This window comes from Oryctolagus cuniculus, chromosome 7, assembly GCF_964237555.1.
Source record: "Oryctolagus cuniculus chromosome 7, mOryCun1.1, whole genome shotgun sequence".
Taxonomy (NCBI): Eukaryota; Metazoa; Chordata; class Mammalia; order Lagomorpha; family Leporidae; genus Oryctolagus; species Oryctolagus cuniculus.
Window position 1 is genome coordinate 60,184,254 of NC_091438.1, and position 6,000 is coordinate 60,190,253.

General features: G+C 59.3%; 1 protein-coding gene across 1 annotated transcript in view; it reads right to left on the reverse strand.

Annotated features, from left to right (window-relative positions):
• Positions 1-3,854, reverse strand: part of SLC6A17 (solute carrier family 6 member 17) — a 53,590-nt gene extending 49,736 nt beyond the window's left edge. The window contains exon 1 of the mRNA XM_008264719.4: positions 3,399-3,854. The gene's annotated coding sequence lies outside the window, so the exon portion shown is untranslated. The remainder of the gene's footprint in view (positions 1-3,398) is intronic.
• Between the last annotated feature and the right edge of the window lie 2,146 nt (positions 3,855-6,000).

The following is a 6,000-nucleotide window of genomic DNA, read 5'->3' on the forward strand; positions in this document are numbered from 1 at the left end:
CGTGAATAAAGCACCTCGCACGGCCTTCCATACAAAGCTGCAGGTTATCACCGAGCACCAAGCATGGTGTGAGCTGCTGGAATCCAGAACTGCACAGGTCTCCCAGGGAAAGTGGGAGAAACGGGCTTTCCCCACCAACACTGCCCTGCTCCGGGATCCACGTCTACCCACGGCACTGGCTTGCCGGCCTGACTTGGAGTTCCAGCTGTTGGGTTGCGGGACTTCTTGCAGCCTCATCTGGGAGTGAATGATAATGTAGACCTGGTTCCAGGAAATGATACTCAAGTCTCTCTTCCCTTTAAACCCTTCTGCAGCTTAACTTAGCAGCTTTAAGGGGATTTATGACAAATGGCCCTGCCGCGGTGAAACTGGACGGAAAGGCGTACCGGGTGGGGGACAGTGCACAGGCAGAAGGGCTCTGCTTCTCCGGCGTCCGCTCATCTGTGTCTCCATCATCCTTGGACTGTGCTCCCAGGCACAGCTGGGGAGGGCATCCATTCCAGGGTGAATGGTGAATGCAACACACACACACACACACACACACACACACACACACAGCCAACCTGAGCCAGTGTGTGGCCTCTTTCTTGTAGCATTGGAGACCCCCTCATTTCCTGCACTCTGGAGACCCCGATATCTGAGCCCAGCATTGTGTCCACACACAATGCAGAGCAGAGAGCAAGGGGCTCGGGGTCTTCAAGCAAGCAGCACACATGCTCCCTACTGTCTTCTCCGGGAAGGGCTGGCCTCACCCTACCTGGACACTCCTCTTGCAGCTTCCAACTCTATTGTGGATAGGATGGGCAGGGAGCAAGGCAACAAGACCTGATCACAGGGAAGGGACCCAGCAGGTGCCATGGTCATGAGCAATCCCAAGGAGTCAGGGTCTGTGCCGCAGCCTCACCTAGAGCTACTGCAGGTAGCTGTGGGCACCCAGCACAGCCAGACCCCACCTGGAACACTAGCCCTGCTCTCACCATGGCTTCTCCATTCAGGGTCTCACAGGGAGACCTGAGGGCTGGGCATGGGCTCCTCTGAAGCTGGGCTATGGATCCACTTTCACTACCTGGGAAGCCCCATCACCTTCCTTTGTCTCCACACCCCCCTGGTACCCCAGGAGAAGGTTCAGGGAGACAAAGAATTGCCTCTGCATCAGGCCCATACAGAAGAGGCAGGGAACTAACACCTAATGAGCACCTGCTACAGGTCCTGGGCTCAAAGCGAGCTTGCAGGAGCAGCCCTTTGGCCTGGTGGTTAAGACAGCATTAAGCTGCCCATGTTTCATATCAATAGAGTGGCCTGGGTTCGATATCCAGCTCTGGCTGCTGACTCCAGCTCCCTGCTAATGCAAACCCTGGGAGGCAGCAGGGAATGGCTGTGTGCTTGGGTTCCTGACACCCCTGTGGGAAATCTCGATTGAGTTCCTGGCTTCTGGCTTCAGCCCCTCAACCATCGCTGGCATTTGGGGAGCAGATGGTATCTGTGTTTCTTTGCCTCTCAAATTAATGAATTTAAAGAATGAGCCTGCAGAAAAGGTACCATAGATGCTCCTATTCTGCAGTCAAGGAAATGGAGCCCCCAGGGGGTGAGGCAACACCCAAGGTCACCCTGCAAGCCCAAGACAGACACTGGGCCCAGCTGAGACCACAGCCAAAAGGCATCTTCCCAGCCTCCACGTCAGTGCCCCTCCTGCCCCCAGCCTGTCCTGCTCACTCTCCTCAGGGGGACCGGAGCTCTAGAACCCGTACCCAGCAGCCAGGCAGCCTGAGCTCTGCTTGGCTCGCTCTCAAGATTGCCCACCTCTGGTCAGCGGCCCCCAAACACTTGGGGCTCAGGTCGTTCCTGCCCACGCGTCCTACTAAAGCACTCCATTCAGAAAGCCGACGCACGACTCTGCACGTGACTCAGCGCCAAGCAAACTCACTCCAATCAGAGCCGGTGGGCACGATCTGCCTCCTGCACTGAGTCACCTCCAGCCGGGCTGCACAGAGCACTGAAACTCAACCACCTACTTAGCCACAGCTGCTCCATTAGAGGAAAAAGCCAGCAGAGGAGCTCAAGCCTCTGCCCGTCCCCACAGATGGGCCACGGCCAAGGGCATTCAGGTATGACCTCGGAGCCCTTGCTGCCCAGGAGATGGGCCCAGTGCGAGACACAGGATGCCCCAGCTGCTGACCTCAGCACACTTGGACTTGTCCCCAGATGCCCATCAGTCGGGCGGCACAGCCTAACAGACTCTCAGTCAAGTCTTGCTTGCATTTGCTGGGAACCATTACAGGATTCTATTAGTTCCCGAAAGTTCCTGTTAACACAGGCAGCGCCTCCCGAAGCATCTTCCTTCTCTACCCCACTCCTCCATTTCTCCAGTCCGACTCTACCTGCCTCTCGTTCACAGCTGACTTGCCCCAAAGGTAGCTCTGGGTAGAAATTTCCTAATCGTCCTCTCCCCCCCAAAAAAAAGCCTGCTTAAATATTTATCAAAGAAATAAAAAAGGAAAAAAGGAATGGGATCAAACCTTTAAGAAAATCCCACTTGACAGCAGTCATGTCCTGTAAGGTGACCTCGGGATTTCTGAACTTGGAGCCCTGACAGGGCTGTTGGGGCTTTAAAAGGAAACACCAGGCTTCCTTCCAGGGCGGCTGGGCCCCTGGGGGAGCTGCCCTCCCCCGTGAACAGCGAGCATCGCTTCAGAGCTCGGGCAGGCGCGCACAGGTATAAATGTGGCAGAAGCCACTGTCCCTGAGAGGTGCCACCTCCGGATTCACACCCTGTGCACGCCGTCCCCTCTCTCTGCTATCCCCGTTCCTAGACGCGCTTCCCTAGAGGGTGGAAGAGTTCCTCTCCAGCTCTGAATTCGGTGAGGACTAGCCCCAGGACTGGGAATTAAACCTTCATCTCGGGCGTGAGCGCTCTGCTTCTCTTGCCAATGTTACTGTCAAGGTCACGGGCCTGAAGCCGAGCGGCTGGGGCTAGGGTCCCCAGTCGTGCAGGATCCTCCCGGGGGAATTGCGCCCTGGGCGCGCTGCTCCAGACCGCGAGTCGAATCCGGAGGGCCTCCGCGGGCGCTTGCCTTGGCGGCTCTGCCCGGTTACCTCCAGAGTTCTCGGGCCCTCCTGAGCCCCAGAAGCTGAAACCAGGTGTCCAGCCCGTGCAAAAGCCGCAGGGAACCCGGGATGCGCCGGAGGAGCGCCCGGCCCCTCCCCACCCCGCTTCGTCGCCAAGCAACAGAGGTTGGGCGGCGGGAGGAGCCCCGAACCCTTGTAGGATCGGGCGGATACCAGGGCAGCGTCGCCTCGCACCTCGGTCCTTAGGCCTCCCTGGCTGGGGCGGGGCCAGAACAGGCAAAGTTGCGGCGGCTGGCCCAGTAGAACCGGGCGGGGCGCGGCCGGCGACTCACCTGTCCCGCGTGGGCCGCCGCGCGAACTCGGTCCCTGCGCTCCGGCCGAGTGGCTGCGGTTCCCGACGGGTCGAGGGCGCACAGCCCGTCCTATGGCAGTCCGAATTGGCAGTGGCAGGCCCCGGCCGAGGTTGTTGTTGTTGGAGGGGGGGACCTGGTGCCGCGCGCCGGCGCACGCCACTCCTCTTCTTCCTAGGTCGTTCCTTCGCTGCCAGTCCCGAACCGGCTCCCAGCCCGCCGCGCCGCGCGCTCCGGGCTCTGAGGAGCGGCCCGGGGACCCTGGTCCCGCGGCTGAGAAGGCCCGCGCCGAGCGCTGCCCTCCCTGCGCCCTAGTCGCGCCGGCTCTGCGGAGCGGAACGGAGCTGGGCGGAGCGCGGCGCGCACTGTTCCCTCGCTTTCCGAAAGGCCACCCTGGCGGCGGGGCGCCGTGACGCAGGCTTGACTCACGCGCGGGCCCGCGTCAATGCGAGGCTCTCGGGCAGTGAGCGAGGCTCTGATGGCCGACGCAGGCGGGGAAGGAGCGGGGGACGGGCAGCGGGGGAGGGCGTTGCAGGGGACACAGCTTCTTGAGGCTTCCGGGGAGGGCACCCAGACCCGGGAGTCCTCACCAGGGTTCCAGCCTCAGAGGGGCTGGGGCCCCAGTAGCCAAGGCTCTCCGAGTCCTGGACCTTGCCTCTTTTTGAACTCAGCTCTTGGGGCCTCCTTCATGCTCGCGGTGCCACCCAAAGTGGTTACTCGCCCTGCCCTAGATGTGCCGCATGCTCGCGTTTGTTCTCTCTGTGCCCTTGTGTGGGGTGGCTTGTCCACTGTGCTGTCCCCCCAACCCTAGCATCCTGCAAGACCGTGCCTTGTGTGGCTCCACTCCTCTGTGGAGCTCCTGCTGTATGCCAGGTCATGGGGAGGGAGGAGCAGACACTCTGGGAGAGGCAGAGCCGCCTTTGCCCAGGCAGTCACAAGTAGGCGGAAGGGACAGAGAGGGACATTGTCACTGGGCTCTGGACAAGCATCTGGGAGGACACCGGCCTCTCAGGATGCACAGAGAGAAAGGGACAAGGAAGGCCCTGGGCGGGGGACAGCATGGTAAGGGCACAGATGCAAGAGATTGGAGGAGAAGTACAGCTCTGGAGGTGATGAGAGGAGGTGGTGAGGAGCTGGCACCTCCTGCCAGGGCCTTGAGGCAGGCTGGGGAATCTGGAGTGATCTCTCTCTGCTCTGAGGGATAGCAAGGGAAGCCTTGCACCAGAGGCAGGTGCTTGTGGGGAACAGGAGGTAGAGGCCATCTCAGCTGTCCTGGTGAAAGTCTCTGAGATCTCTGCACGGGCTGGGACTTTTCCCTTGCAGTTTAACAAGTTAGTCTGCCACGCGTTCATGGACGCTGGCAGAAGACAGGAGACTCCCAGGCCAGAGACAGAGAACTTCTATCACCCATCACACAGCAGGCAGCATGAGGTTCATAAGATCCAAGGCGGAGGTGTAAATGGGGCTGGACCTGGGTGACACTACGTGTCACAACTTGGGACTTCCAGGCTCAGGAAACCCCAACCTTTAACCTTTTACAAAGCGCTGCAAGAAAAACTGCCCAGCGTTTGCTGTAGGCGGTACCTTTACTACAATGCACAGCTAACGAAACTGCCCTCCACCAGAGGGAGGCGCTGTCTCCACCTTCCAAGGCTGATCGCCATGCCTATGTCTCCAAAGGAGAGTTCGAAACAGGAAGCTTCCGTGCCCCTGCCCACAGCGCTGGCAGAAAGGCAAGACAGCGGCTGGCGCCGGAGCTCACTAGGCTAATCCTCTACCTGTGGCGCCGGTACTCCGGGTTCTAGTCCTGGTCGGGGCGCCGGTTCTGTCCTGGTTGCCCCTCTTCCAGGCCAGCTCTCTGCTGTGGCCTGGGAGTGCAGTGGAGGATGGCCCAAGTGCTTGGGTCCTGCACCCGCATGGGAGACCAGGAGAAGCACCTGGCTCCTGGCTTCGGCTCGGCGTGGCGGCCATTTGGGGGGTGAACCAGCAGAAAGAAGACCTTTCTCTCTGACTCTGTGTCTCTCTCTCACTAACTCTATCTGTCTAACTCTGCCTGTCAAAAGAAAAAGAAAAAGAAAAAAAGACAAGACAGCACAGAGAATCCTCTCCTGTACACAAGGATCCTTTCACGCAATAAGCATCTGGCGAGCCTGGTGCTTACGTGACAGTGTAAGCTCTGAGACACAGCAGAAAGCGAGACAGCTGTGGACCCCGGCCTGAGGGAGCTTTCATTGTGCTGGGACCAGACTAGGAAGCAGCCCGAGGTGGAGAGGCATGGCAGGAAGGAGCCAGGGACGCAGAAACCATGATGGAGGTGAACAAGCAGAATGTGACAGCTGACGTGGTACAGGAGATGGTCAGAGACAGGTTGCTTTAAGGCAGGGGAACTTGAAGTGGTGTGGTGATGGGAAGGGGGTGGGCTTTGGAGCCTGACACACCTGAGTTTTCATCCTGATGGCCATTTCCTGGAGATCTTTTTTTTTATTATTTATTTATTTTTTTTGACAGGCAGAGTGGACAGTGAGATGGCCGCCACGGTTGGCGCGCTGCGGCTGATCCGATGGCAGGAGCCAGGTGCTTCTCC